This window comes from Mirounga leonina, unplaced genomic scaffold (genome assembly GCF_011800145.1).
Source record: "Mirounga leonina isolate KUSES-001 unplaced genomic scaffold, KU_Mleo_1.0 Mir_170, whole genome shotgun sequence".
NCBI lineage: Eukaryota > Metazoa > Chordata > Mammalia > Carnivora > Phocidae > Mirounga > Mirounga leonina.
The window spans coordinates 15,621,095-15,637,083 of NW_023270433.1; the positions used below are offsets into that span (position 1 = coordinate 15,621,095).

The 15,989-nt window shown below is 40.6% G+C and overlaps 1 pseudogene; it reads left to right on the plus strand.

Annotated features, from left to right (window-relative positions):
• The first annotated feature begins 6,201 nt into the window (after window positions 1-6,201).
• On the plus strand, window positions 6,202-6,557 carry LOC118018203 (annotated as a pseudogene).
• Window positions 6,558-15,989: the final 9,432 nt, after the last annotated feature.

A 15,989-nucleotide genomic window follows, 5' to 3' on the forward strand; every position in this document is an offset into this window, starting at 1 on the left:
TGCCACAGTGCATTCTGTTCCAGTTTAGCTCCTATTACACTTCACTTGTAGCTTCTGGATCCATCTCTATACTGTGGTAAACATCTAAATTTTGGATTCTGCATTTATCCACAGATTTCTTTTAGTTTTTGTCTTGGGCTTGCTCTCCCCAGAATTAAACATTCCCAGGTACTTCTAGTCACCTACTTCCAGCTATAGCCCTCAGTTCTGAAGGACTCTCATCACTGATCCTCTTTCAAACCAGGCTATATTCAGCATGGATAAAGAGGACTGTATTAGCAATGCCAGATTATGGGGCCATTATCAGCATGTGAGCCAAGGTCAAGATTTGGAGATCAGAGTGAAAAGTGAGTAGCAGAAACTACCTGACTAACTACTGAAGTTGCTAAAGGAAGGAGCAACATAAGAATCACCCAAGAGTCCACAGTTAGGAATGAGACAGTGGAAAGGAAAGCACATAGCTCAGGATTAAGACTCCAATCATTTGGTGTCCTACAGAGGATTCAGATTCCTGATAAATAGGTCCTACTACATACTACAAAGCTGGAAAGAGAATCCTAAAAGGGGTTATGACAGGTGAATGAGCCCATTGCTGTGAAGCATGGTACCCTAGGAAGTGGATTCTCTGCAAACATTATCAGATAGTAAAAAAATACCCCAGAGGTTAGCATACCAGACCTCCCGTAATAATCTCCATGGCTAAACACAATCACTCATGTAACATTTGCATCGCAAATCAAATTCATTCTCCAGAAAACAAAGCCTAACAGATTGAAAATTTATTAGCATCTGCTGTGCTGTGATTATGGCTTTTAAAATGATTCACATCACATGTGTAAAATGCACAAATACATTTCACCATTGCAAAATACACGGCATTTTGGTTGTATATAATGAAAGATTTTATCTAACACAGGATGCTTTTTTTTTTTTTTATTGCTCCCTGCCAAGAGAATGCTTGGAATGCTTTTTTTGGTTTAATATAATAATAAAATGAGATTGCACCCAATACGAAAGCCAGAAGGACACCCATCTTGAAGAAGGTGGATTAATTGATTTCTCTGAGGACATAAACCACCCTTTTGTGAATTTAACTTTGAGAAAGAGGACTCTTTGAGTAATCACATTTTGAGGTGTCCATTCTCCAAACACAATTTTATTGTTACAAATGAAAAAAATACCACTTCCACCCCCTACCCCCTCAAGAAACTGAAAGGATTATGTGTTTTCATTGAGTCTATAGGATTTCTAAGGCCACTCACATCTGTAGATGAGGCTGTGGGAGCTATCAGTAGAAGACTCTGGAAGAATAACCCCAAGCTATAATATATATTTGGGTTTCACAAAGGCTGGGTCCCATCTGTTAGTCAGTTAAGTAAACCCATGGGGGGGCGCCTGGGTGGCTCAGTCCTTAAGCATCTGCCTTTGGCTCAGGTTATGATCCCAGGGTCCTGGGATCGAGCCCCACATCAGGCTCCTGCTGGGCGGGAAGCCTGCGTCTCCCTCTCCCACTCCCCCTGCTTGCGTTCCCTCTCTCACTGTGTCTCTCTCTGTCAAATAAATAAATAAAATCTTTTAAAAAAAAATAAGTAGACCCATGGAAGATGCAGGTCCGTAGTGGTTTACAATGCCTAGTGCTTTGTGTCTCTCCAAGGAAATTAAAACTGCAGGAGAAAATGGTTTTTATTGAAATTAAATGATTTTTATGAATTTATTTAAGTAAATATCAAAGAATGAGGAAAGGTATCTAAGTGGTGCTGTAGCACATAGTAAGACTTCAATAAATAGTTGCCAAATGAATGGATGAATAAGTAAATGGTGTGCACCATAGAGAGAAAAGTGAATGAGGATTTATCTCGTTGCTGGTACAGGACGAATTCCCTGCTTCTGACGTATAGACTCAAGGCAGGATAACCTCATGATTAAAAACATGAAGGCAGCCTGCAGAAGTTGAAATTACCAGCTCTGCATCTTATTAAACCATGTGACTTTAGAAATGCTATTTAACATGTGTCTCTCCTTTCTTACTTGTGAAATAGAAAATATTAGTAACATCAAATATGATAATAATACCTACTCTATAATCTGTGTGATGATGATAAGAGTTTATTTTAGGTGCTCTGAATAGTGTGTGACACATGGTAAATTCCACATGAATGTTAGCTATTATTATGTAGAAATTCTAGAACTACCATTTGAAGCTGGATCTATTTCCAAACCCTCTTCCCCACCACTCTATCACATTAACTTCTTGTGGAAATATGTAATAGGTGACCTCTCAAATCCTGCCTTGCAAACTTGAACGTGTATATTTCTATCTTTTTAAAAGTGGGAGTCACAGAGCAGGAGTGGGGTCATTGAAGTTCAATGTTTTATGAACTACCAAAAGTATTAAAAAATTTTATTAAGATTTTATACAGAATCTAACACATTCTGTATAAAAAAAAGCTGAACCTTCCTACTTTAAGTGGAAGTAAAGGACCAGGAGCTTTATTTCAATGAGTTTTACCTTTGTCCCTGGGAATAAGCTTTTGGGACCTTCCATGAACTTCCCATTTGCCTTTCTAGCTGGAAAATGAGAAAGACACCTTCCGTTGTTCTACTGAGAACAGTGGAAATGTGAAGTCTTACACCAGAGCAAGAATTACAAAAATGAAGAAACAATAAAAAATTATGGTTTACCATTAACCCTATTGTACCTAAATTTGCTTTAAATGGCATTTTTTTTAATTTAAAGATTTTATTTATTTATTTATTTATTTATTTATTTATTTATTTATTTATTTATGAGAGAGAGAGGGGAAGGGCAGAGGAGGAGGGAGAGGAAGAAAGAATCTGAAGAAGACTCCATGCTGAGCCTGGAGCCCCATATGGGGCTCAATCTAATCATGACCTGAGCCGAAACCAAGGGTTGGACGCTTAACCCACTAGGCCATCCAGGCACTCCTAAATATCAGTTTTGAATAGTATGTTAAAATATGGTGCATATGAGGAATTTTAAGCATTTTTAGTAATTAATCACTTGTCAGGCTTATAGAAATACTACTTAATTTTAAGTCAAAAATGATCTCACCCATTTTTTCTAATAATTTTATTAAATTAGCATCTTGTCTGACTTGTATCAACTTCCCTGCCTTCTGGGCCCAAGATTACAGGTCTTCATGGGTCCTGTAATCTGCTAATTTATGTCACCAAAACCGTCTAGCTATCCTCTAGATTATATGGATTTTTCTTCCTAGAGACACCTTTCCTTTGAATTCTTTAAGCACCTGGTATCTCCTGTAGTAAACCTGGAGTCACAACTGTGTTCGGTGACTGTGACAGAGAGATTTATAATAAGAAATATATATTTGGTCTTTATCCCTGTTTTTGGCTCCTGAAACACTTGGAATTTCCTAAGTGATAAGAGTGATAGAGGTATCTTGATATTCATATAAACCCCTTTCAACCACACCTGAGTTTATGTTAATGAGAGACTTTTGGAAAGTGCCTAAGGCTGGGGGCTGGTTGCCAGGGGAACCAACCTTGTGATTAGAGAGTTGGAAGGTCAGCCCCACCCTGCTGACTGACCTTGGGGAGGAAAGAAGGACTAGAGTCTGAATCAATCACCAATGGCCAATCATGCCTATGTAATGAAAGCTCCATAAAAACCCCAAAGGACAGGGTTCAGAGAACACATGGACGGGGTGGGGGATGGGCAGCCTGGAGAGGACACCATACCATTTCCCTATGCCTTGCCTATGCATCTCTTTCATCAGGCTGTTCCTGAGCTGTATTTTTTCATAATAAACCACTAATCTCGGAAGCAAAGTATTTTTCTGAGTTCTAGGAGTCATTCTAGCAAATGAATTAAACCCAAGGAGACAGTTGCAGGAACCTCTGATCTACAGCCCCTGGGTCAGAGGCACATGTGACAACCTGGACTTGCAATCGGTATCTGAATGGGACCTGGGGGTAGCAGTGCTGTTGGATTGAGGCCTTAACCTATGGGACTGATGCTATCTCCAGGTGGACAGTGTCAGAATTGAGTTGGACTGTGGGACACCCAGCTGGTGTCTGAGAACTGCTTGGTGGTGTTAGAAAAAAAAAAAAAACCCACACATCGGGGCGACCACATAAAATGTTTGGTGTACTTGCCTCCTTATTGATCTGTGCTGATCACATATACTGGCTTCCGACTGCTCCCCGAAACTGGGCTTAACCCCTAGCTGATCACCTTCCACATTAACTGAATCCAATCCTAGGTTCAGATCCTTTGCCTGCTGATGTCCACGCCCTCACACCCCTAAGTATAACTGGACCAAGGCATAAGGGCAGTGGCCATATCCTGAACATCTGTCCTCATTGTCCCCAAATGACAATTCTCATTGAATAATCAGCCCTCACTTTCTGAGTAACTATTCACTGGTGAGCTGCCTCAGTAAGTTTATAGGGCTTCCCTCCTGCTCCTGAGCGCCTTAGTTTCTTTCAGTGCCTGGAGTATTCTAGGTGCTAAGCTCAGGGGATTAGGTGCTAAGCTCCTTTTTGAGGATGACCAAAGGCTATGTCTTTGTCTGTGCCCAGGAATGGAGTCTATTCACCTCTTTATCAGAGCCAGCAAAATAAGTGCAGTGATGGAGAGATATAAAGGACCACCCCAGACAGATGGAGAATCAGATTGTAATGAACAAACTACTTTTCATTACACCTCACTGCAGTTCAGTTGGGCAGTGCAGCATGCGGGCTTCCTGTCTGTGATGGCCTCATTTATCAGGAAGGTGTTATGGCTTAAGAGACCTGCAGAGGGTATCTGTCACCACTGCCCAAATGAAGAGGGTGAGAGTCTGATTAAATACACACACACACACACACACACACACACTTTCCCATTTCACTTTAAAACTCCAGAGTGAAAACTGCTCCAAACTACAAAAGTTAAACTGTTATATCTCAGCTGTTCACTCTTTCATTATTGTTCATGGGAAACTAAAGGATATCAGAGTAGAACGGAGTGGGTTAGGCAAGGAGGACGAGGCTGACAATCCCTTTTCTTTCTTACTCAGCATGGACCTTGGAGAATAACCTTTAGGTCAGTGAATGGCCATTTGCATGCTTTCATGAACTTGAAATACATAGCCGGGTGCATTTATTCATTTAACAAATATTTATTGAGGACCTATTACATGCCACTCCCTGTGCTTAGCACTAGAGATACAAAGAAGAAAAAAGAAGACATTCTATCTTCTTGGGCCTTGCAATTCATGAAGTCCATACCATTTTCCTGTATGGCAGATTTTTATGCTAGTCTTTCAAACATGAACATCAACCTTCTAGATTGGAGACTTAGGGAAATATGGAGGCCAGAGGTAGGGGAAATTTCCTACCTCACTCCAGTACATATTTTATTTTAATAAATATTAAGTGGAAATACATAAGTCTCTCATAAAATATTATGTGTCTTTTAGCATAGCCTTTGGCAAGCTCTATTATAACTACTTATTTCATCATATTCCTTCCCACCGGACTGCGAGTTCCATGATTGTAGGAATTTTGTGTCTCCCATTCACCAAGGAACCCCCTGTGTCTAGCAGAGTGTCTAGGACAAAGCAGATAATTAATAAGTTTTGATTGTACTGCTGAATTAATGAAAGTGGACATGAAGACTTTTTCTTGACCTTACATGTAGAATTGACCCTTGAACTATGTGGGGGGTTAGGGGCACTGACTGTCCTGCACAGATGAGAATTCATGTATAACTTTTCACTCCTCAGAAACTTTCCCAATAGCCTACTGTTGACCAGAAGACTTAGTGATAACATAAACAGTCGATTGACACATATTTTGTATGTACTATGTATGTATTCTTACAATAAAGTAAGCCAGAGAAAAGAAAATGTTAAGAAAAAAAAAGAAAATCATAAGAGAAAATATATTTATAGTACCGTAACATAAAAAATCTGCATGTGAGTAGAACTGTGTGAAAGTAGACCCACACAAATCAGACCTGTGTTGTTCAAGGGTTAACTAATAGGAAGTTTTGGGAATCAGCAAATGAACTTGATGACAGGAAAATAATAACCAGCACTTGTCTAGAATCTTTGCCATATTCCAGCACACTGGGAATATTGTATCCCAATAACTATAGAGGGCAGACTTTTTTGGGGGAAAAAAAAAAAAAGACTAGGCTTCTCTCTGGGGCGGCCACATAGGAGAAAGGCCAAGATGGCAGATGATTTCACCAAGGCTCAGGCCAGGTGGACTGGCAAAGACACAATTTTCAGGAAGACCATTCACAAGGAAATCCCAGCCAAAATCATTTTTGAGGATGACCAGTGTCTTGTTTTCCATGACCTTTCCCCTCACGCACCAACACATTTTCTGGTGATACCCAAGCAGAAGGTGATGACAGAAGTCTTCTTGGACATTTAATGATGATTGGCAAGAAATGTGCTGCGGATCTGGGCCTGAAGAAGGGTTATCAAATGGTGGTGAATGAAGGTTGAGATGGGGCACAATCTGTTTGTCATGTTCATCTCCATGTTCTTGGAGGTTGGCAGATGACTTGTCCTCCTGGGTAGGCATGTTTTTTGTTTTTTTTTTAAATCTTTTTTTTATTCTTATGTTAATCCCCATACATCACATCATTAGTTTTAGATGTAGTGTTCCATGATTCATTGTTTGTGCATAACACCCAGTGCTCCATGCAGAATGTGCCCTCCTCAATACCCATCACCAGGCTAACCCATCCTCCCACCCCCCTCTCCTCTAGAACCCTCAGTTTGTTTTTCAGAGTCCATCCTCTCTCATGGTTCGTCTACCCCTCCGATTTCCCCCCCTTCATTCTTCCCCTCCTGCTACCTTCTTCTTCTTCTTCTTTTTTTCTTAACATATATTGCATTATTTGTTTCAGAGGTACAGATCTGAGATTCAACAGTCTTGCACGATTCACAGTGCTTACCAGAGCACATACCCTCCCCAGTGTCTATCACCCAGTCACCCCATCCCTCCCACCCCACCCCCCACTCCAGCAACCCTCAGTTTGTTTCCTGAGATTAAGAATTCCTCATATCAGTGAGGTCATATGATACATGTCTTTCTCTGTTTGACTTATTTCGCTCAGCATAATACCTTCCAGTTCCATCCACATCGTTGCAAATGGCAAGATCTCATTCCTTTTGATGGCTGCATGATAGTCCATTGTATATATATATCGCATCTTCTTTATCTGGGTAGGCATGTTTTAAGGGATAATTTTCCCTTCTCTAGGCAATTATCAATATTTGCAAATTCTAATATGTTACACAATACACTTATATTTGTCTGTGTTTAGAGAGATTAAGGAAATAATTTTTAAAAACCCATACATAATAAAAGATAATGTTGCATGGTTTACAGTTTTTTTTTTTAAAGGACTAAAACATAAAGATTTCAAGGAAATCTCCCTGTTCATACAACTACTTAGAAGCAAAGCCAAGATTCAAACTCAGATCTGCTTTATTTCATATACTGAGAGCTTTATCAATATATTGAATATTCTTGAGCTATATAGAATGGCCTACTGTAACAAGATGCAATTTAAAGAGAAAAAAAATGTAGGCTTTATGTTTTGATACTTTAGCACTCCAGTGCAGAAGGAATAAGAAGGACTGGCAGAAAATCATATGGAAAAAACAATTGTCAAAAGTAAGCAAAATTTGAGTCAGCAATACAATATACCTGCCAAAAAGTCCACCGTAATTAAGTATTTAACTAACCAACTGATGGTGATGGTAATCTTATGCTTTCTACAGATGCTTACACCAGAGCTAGGGAATGTCTGGTTCTGGGCAGCATATACCTAATGGGATATTATCAAACTGAAGCATGTCTAGAAGAAAATGACTACCATTGGGTAGAGGGTCAATGACTTGTCATAAAAAGAATGGGACTCAGTTTATCCCAAAGTAGAACAGATGTGAACGAAGGTATTATGATCACAACCACACCATAGCTGAAGGGCCATCACAGGCAGAGGTTGTAGACTTGTTTTGCCTGGTCCTAAGGAATAAAATTTCGATCTGAATGGAATCCTCAGAAAGAGATCTTTAATTCAAATGAGAAAGAACCATGGCGAGATGGAGTATGTTACCCTGAGAGCACTGGAACTTTCTTTTCCATGCCAATGTCCCAGGAGACCCTGAGAGGCCACAGTTTAAGTCATTGTAAAGGGGATTGAACTTACGTGGCTGGACAGTGTAGGAATCATCAACTACAAGGAGTACATACCACTACCTTCCCATGCAGGCTCATTAAAGGCATCACTAATCAATCATGGCAATTTTCACGATGCTTCCTCAGATTCTTTCCAAACACAGAACTCCAGGCAACCATGTCCAACTGCTTAGAGTTAGCATGTGAAATGAAACACTGTCCCTCTACCCATATGAGGTATACATGGTATAAAACATGGTCAGTTCAAGAGCTTTTGGAGCTTTTAAAAACTGCAGATTCTCAGGCTCCCCCCTCACTCTCTTCAAAAAAAAAAATGTATTTAAGTTCTGAACCGAGGAATCTGAATATGAAAATTATCTCCAGCTGACTCAGATGTGTTGAGTCTAGCATAGTCTGGCAAACTGGTACTTAGCAACAAGTAATAAAAGATCCATCCCAATCCTTCGGATCTGTGATTCTTCCAGAATCAAATAATCAAGAACAAAAGTTTGAGTGTTTATCTTTGTTTATACATACATGTATTACCCATGCATGCAGTGGTCATGTTTTCCATGTTTTCCCCCTCTGGACGAAATTTTGTGTGCAAACCATCCCACAGTACAGATTTATGTATGCATCCATCTCCTGACTTGCATTGACTGGATGAATCACACTACCTGTTAGAGTATAAAAGAGCAAACATTAGTAAAACTGATAATGCGCCTTGTGGTGGTGACTCAACCAAAGCAAGCACATCTGTCACGGAGGAGCAGCCTGCCAGCTCTGCACCAGGGGAAATGAGATTGAATAATAATGCACCAGACATAAAGCAACTTCAGTAATGCTCTCTGCCAAGCTAAATCCCCTTAAGTTGGAAATGTGTGCATATACTGGGCAAATGCACAGTCACACATCGTATAAAGAGGCCAAAGACTTTGTACTCAGAATATAACATCTTACAATCATAGACTCACCCAACAAGCATCAGGCCTATGTTAAGAACTGAGAAAACAATGATAAGCACAGCAGACTCATTCCCTGCACTTCTGCTTCTTCAAGAAGAGTGGTGGAAGCAGAGGACTATGTTTGGAAATAAGAGTCAAAGCTAGGGAGGAGGCCAAGGTGAGCTCATGTAGAGTCTTGTAGGACAAGACATATTAAGATATTTGATCTTTAACTTGACAATGAGAGAGTGTCAAGCCATGAAGAATTTCAAACAGAAGAGTGTATCTTGCATGTAGAAAGACCACTTGGGCTGCATTGTGGAGAAAGGAGAGAGGCCAGGACTGGAGGGAAATATACGTATTAGAAGACTGTGTATCAGTGACACATTGGGAACATCCTTCTGGCTGAAGAGAGATGACTGTCAACATCTATATACAATTACAAGTTCAGTCACTTCAGGTTGGTAGCACATAACCAACAGGATTGGAGCATTTACACCATGGAAATTGGCAGATACTGCAAAAGATTTCCCCCCTCAGAGAGCTGGTTGTTAAACAATTGTCAGCACATCACAACTGTGCCAAGCACATACTCTGTGTCTACACACAGTATGAATGAAGGCACTGATACAAAAACCTAATTCAGAGGACCTTCACTATGGAACTGAACACAGAGAGACAGTTTGTTGATGAGAATACCTATCACTCATAAAGGGCTTTACCATTTGCAAGATAGTTTTATATTTATCTTCTTCTTCTTCTTCTTCTTTTTTTTTTTTTTGAGACAGAGAGAGAACACGTGAGCAGGGAGGGGCAGAAGGAGAAAGAATCTTAAGTAGGTTCCACACCCAGCACAAAGCCCAACCAGGGCTCTATCTCATGACCCTGAGATCAAGACCAGAGCTGAAATCAAGAGTCAAACCCTCAACCAACTGAGCCACCCAGGCGCCCACTTATATATCTTCTGTTTGCCTTTCTTTTTTGCAAAATGAAGATAATTGTTATCTTTATTTTACAAACAAGGAAAAGCTTAATGGAGATAACAGAATTTTTGAAAGGATTGAATGAGAACATTTATGCAAACACTAAACAAAATGCTAGGCACACATTAAGTGCTTAGTAAATTTTAGCTATCATTGTTGTTATTAGAAACAATTATTGTAGCATCAAAGCCATTCTGTAACCTAGACATCATAGATAGTATTTTTTTTTTAAGATTTTATTTATTTATTTGAGAGAGAGAGAGCGTGTGAGCAAGCACGAGCAGCGGGTAGGGGCAGAGGGAGAGGGAGAAGCAGGCTCCCCACTGAGCAGGGAGCCCAATGTGGGACTCGATCCCAGAACCCTGGGATCATCACCTGAGCCGAAGGCAGATGCTTAACCAACTAAGCCACCCAGATACCTGACATCGTAGATAGTATTAACTACATTTCCTTAATGGTGCACTTAGGACTCAGAAAACTGAAATCACATGCCTGAGACCTAGATTAGAAAGAAGAGAAGAGTGACCTAATTCCCGAAGTGCTTTTGACTCCTGGTCCAGTGTTAGGCCCACAGGACATGCTGAAGTTTATTCATTCATTTATTTAACCATCTGTCTACTCAACAAGCATGTATTAGATACCTACTACATGCAAGTGTTATTATGGAGAAGTAGCAATAAGCCAAAACCTACCTTTTCTCTCATGGAGCAAACAGTGGAGTGGGGAATGGCAGAATTAGCACATTAAAAACACATAACTAAGTGTATCATAAATGTTGGGTAGTGTAAGTGCTATGAAGAATAGGAGATGGCCTTTGTGAAGGAGAGAGTGTAGAGAGATGGTATTTTAGGTAGGGCGGTCCCTGAAGATCTCTCTGTGGAGACTGCTCATGTGACTCCATGAAGAGAAAGGGCATCTTGGGAAGAACCGTCCATTTCAGGGCATGGTAAGTGTGAAGGCCCTGACCTGGGAGAGGGTTGGTATATTTGAGAAGGGCAAGTAGATCTTCGTAACTGGAGCAGAATCACTCTGAGAGGGGAGAGTAATAGAAGATAAGATCAAAGAAACAAAAGCCGATCATAGAGGCTTTATAGGTCAAGGCCTGGTCTTTGGTGGCCTCCATTGAAATGTGTACATTGTAATGAATTTAGATTGCTTCCAGCGGAAGGTGGCAGATCTCAGTTAACATTCTGAAAACCTTTCCTGTAAGCTCATAGAATGTTCCCATTCAAATATAGAGGTTGGTTGGTCTCTCTGGATTCCTTCAGTCTCTCAGTCTTAATTTTTATCAGATAAATGTACATTCATTCATTCATTCACTTATTCTTTTTTTTCCTAAAGATTTTATTTATTTATTTATTTATTTGAGGGAGAGAGACAAAGAGAGAGAGAGAGAGTGTGCATGTGTGGGGGGGGAGGGGCCGAGGGAGAGGGAGAAGCAGACTCCCTGCTTAGTGCAGAGCCCCACATGGGGCTCCACCCTGGGCTCCATGCAGGGCTCCATGAGGGGTTCGATCCCATGACCCTAGATCATGACCTGAGCCAAAGTCAGACGCTTAACCAACTGAGCCACCCTTATTCACTTATTTTTTATGACACTTCCACTCTGTGCCAGGCATTGTGCTAGTCCCTGGGAACAAAACGTTGAACAAGGCAGTAGGGTCCCTTACCCCCAAGACATTGGCAATTCAATAGGAAATGAAAGCATATCCATAGGTAATAAAGTGTAGAGTGACAAGAGCACAGAAATATTTTTAAAAAGCATGCTCCTATATATCCCCACAGTTCACACTCATAGGTACCCTGGTGCAGGCTGTTCTGAAGTACAAATCTGTGATCCACAAGGGTGATACAGCCTGTGAATGCAGAGCACAGCTTGCTTTGCCAAACATGGAGAAATTAGCAATGAAGACAGGAAAATATTATTTTGTTGTTTTTAACTAAACTCTATAACTGGAATAATATTACCTTTAATGAGGTTGGGGAACTTCCTCTGAGGAGTCTAAAGCACTTTACCGATGTTATTCCATTAATTCTCCTTCTGTCTGGAACTTGGCACCTGAAGCACAATGCATTATGCAAAACCAAAGCACACTTTGCATAGAGAAAAGATTGTGTTTCAATTTTTCCCTTGCGCTCAACTTCAAAATGCTGGCAGATCTGCCATCACGACATGTATCCTATATCCACGCTCTTGATGTTAAAATCATCCTAGATGGCATATATCTATCTTATGGTTGAGGTGCAGGGGGTATGGGCAGAGAGAGAGGGAGAGGGAGAGAAAAAGAGAGGGAAAGAGAGAGAGAGAGAGAGAGAATTTCGGCACATGTGGGGAAAAAATGTACCTGAAATCTTGTATTAGATTAAGGATTAGATTGTAGGGACCATTTGATTCAAAAAAAGTTTATGAAAACCTTCTGTAAAGTGCTGTGTGCATCTGGCTACAATGGTAGATAGATAACTAACTGCATGAGCAAATAGATTTGATGTATGCACCGTGTGCCCAGTCTGGTGCTAGACAATTTGTAAAAGGAAAATGAGATCAAGACAAGCTCCCTGTTTCAGTCTAGGAGAAATGACTGCCTTACATAAAGCAGTTAATTTACAATGCAAAATTAGAGCAAGTGTTAGATTGGGCGGTTTAGCCTCTAAGTGCTTCTTGGAGTTCAAAGAAGGCAAAAATCAATGTCGACTGGAAGGATAAGAAAATCTTTATGATGAGCAATAGATCTGAACTGATCTTTGAAGACCAAAAAGGATTCAGAAAGGTGATCTTGCAATGGAGTTCCAGAGATGGAGAGGTTGCCTATAACCTAAATATTCTGAAATTCAGAGCAGCCAAAAGTGACCCATTCTTCCCTGGGGTGGGGAAGGGCGGATCCACATCACATTCTTCTCCCCATCCTAAGTATTCCCTAAACAGCGATGCTGAAATGATCCTGTGGGCCGCTTGTCACCTTCCAGTTCAAACTCCTCTTCACTACTTGGTCTTCATCTGCCCTGGATGGCCTCTGTCCCCCACTTCACTCTGATTGCCCTATATCCTGCCACCATCTCTATGGCCTCTCTCTCACCTCCACTCCACTCCACTCGCCTCTCCTCTCCTAATTCACCTGCAGCCCATGCACAAGCTTGGCCCCCACTGCTGGGTCCTCCAACACCTCTAACCCAATGCTTCTGGGGAAGCCCATGTCCCCCCCCCCCCCCAAGGAAAGGTTAGGGGCAAAGGAGGGGAAAGAAAATACCAAGAAAGAGTAATTTAAAACTGGACATCAGAAATCATCACAGCTAAAACTAAGGGACAGGATCACTCCCCATCCTATCCATAGGAATCTCTTACTGGTTCCTGGCTCAGTGATTCCTGGCCTGGGACCTACCCTCACCGTCTGTGCCACAGATGGTCTTTGCCACACTGCCTGGAATCAGGCTCCCTGGGGCTGCACCTCAGGGACTTCGCTTTCCAGTTGTGAGGATCTGAGCACGTTTCTTCATCTATAACTGGGAATAGTGGTACCTACTACAAGGGATTGCGCTAAGGATTAATTGAGTTAGAACAGGTAAAACACTTAGTGCCTGGAACACTTCCAAAAATGTGAGAAGGCTATAGCTATTAACATTATTACCTTCACCAAATTTCTGGGCCCTGATATATTTTTTTCCAGGAAACCGAGAGAAACCCAAACTCCCTATGAAAATAACTTTTGTACTCAGGAATTCGGATCCCTCAGGTTTTTGTTGTTTTTGTTGTTTTTATATTTAATTTGTATCTTTTTAAAAAATGCCTTTATATTCTGAGAAATATTTGCCCACCCCATATTCTTAAAGATAGTCTCTTTTTCTCCCCCCTGGAAGTTTATAATTATTGCTTGTACTTTAAGTCCACAGTCCATCTGGAATTATAGTTTCTATATGGTATAACATGGGTACTGTATTTTTCACTTGCCTATCCAATTGTTCCAGAACTGTTTATGGAAAAACTCTCCTTTTTTTCATGGAATTGTTTTGTGTCCCTGTTGAAAATTAGCTGACTAATATGAGTGGGACTACTTCTGGTTGGGTCCCTCAGTTTTAATATGTCCCAACCAGGTGGTGTCAGTCCTTCTTCCCTCGCAAAACATAAGGTCCATTTAAGAGGGTTCAGAAAGAGTTTTATTCCTAAAAGAAATGCAGCTATCTTCATCAAGCATTTTTTTCTCCTCACCAGAGTTCCATAGAGTCATATAGTCATAGAAAATAAAAGATCTGAAATGTTCCTTAGAGATCCATAGAGGTCAGTTGCTTCATTTTACAGATAGGGAAACTGAGGCCCAGAAAGACGAATGTGATTTGCCAAGGCTACCCATATAATTAACCACAAAGACAAAACTAGACATCTGATTTCTTTCCCCTTACTTTAGATGTATGTCTCTTTCTGGCTCTGCGCCTTTATTATATCCTGTTCTAGCATGAAAATACCTCTACTTGTTTCAAAACCAAAGCAAGCCAGATTCAGAGCATGGGTGTCCAATGTCTTAAATTATATTTTTTAAGGTTTTTGAAGACCAATGACTAAGACAATCTTAACATTTCCCTCAATGTTACTAAATTCAGACAGGTTTCTTCCAGAGAACAGACCCCAGACTTACCTTTTCTTAGAACATTTATTTTAGAACTTCCAAGTATTCTTTCTTTCTGTGCCCCTCTGAGATGTAAATCTTTCCCCAGCCTCTTAGCATTTTACAATTCAGGAATGTGTTCCCTTTGCTTTGAAACATTATCTTCAAGGAGGATAGCACCCCCATCTCGAGTCTCCACGGGAGGGTAGGAATCAAATTTGCATAAGGGACAAACAACACACACACACACAGACACATACACGGCCTAATCACCTTGACCAACCTTCCCCCAAGCTGTTCCAGTAATTTTCCATTAACTCATCCAGTGCAAAAAAATAAATAAATAAATAAAAATAAAAAATAAATATTAAAAACAAAAATGACCCTGACTTTTGTTTCAGCAGAAATGAGCTCAGTCCTGTAATGAAGTCTCTTTCACCTGCTACAGTAGACTGAATAAAATCTGTAGTGCTATTTTTAACAAATGTCCGGTGCAATTTTACTTCCACACCAGGCCATCCAGGACAAAGGGTTACTCCAGCCCAGCTTCCTCTTTTGTTTGGGAAAGCACAAGCAAGCTAACTGGAAGCTGCCCAAATATTGCCGATTCATTTGCATTTAAATTGCCCAAATGGCATTTGGTAAGAGCTATTTGATGTCCAAGAAGACTTTGGAGGCTTTTAAACTTCAAAACAGAAGGTCAGGATTGATCAGCAAGAAAAGAACCTCAGTGCTAAGTGGCCAAGTTGAGTCCCAGGATTCTGACCTGGGAAGCTGGTTTCAGCTTGAAGTCTGGGGGAAGTAAATCTTTCCATGTTTGCTCCAGGAAAGATGGCCAGGTCTGGACTGGGTGAGGATGACTTGGAGTCTTACTTTCTAGGCTGCTAAGCTACGACTCCCATGATCTGCTTGGAAACACATCGTTTATTTACTGAAAAAAAAATAGTGCATTAGTCATTAAGTTTTTTGTTGTTACTATTGTTCTCTTTTATTTTTTCATTAAATGTAGACAGTATTAAATTAATTAGCAAGGAGGCCATTAGACTGAGGTGGTCCTGATGCCATGCTGGCCTACATAAGCAAACCAAAACCTAAGCCTGTAAATGCCTCAAGGTTATGAAATTGAAACCTAAGGACAACTAATCATGAATAGCCAACAAGGCTTTAAGCTATAGCCAATCAATAATTTTCCTTACTTTGTTTCTACCTTTTCTCCGTAAATATCTTTCCCAAAGCTCCTGTCCAAGAAGGGCTCCCAGCCACATCTGGTTTAGTGCTGTCTGATTCCAATCAATAAA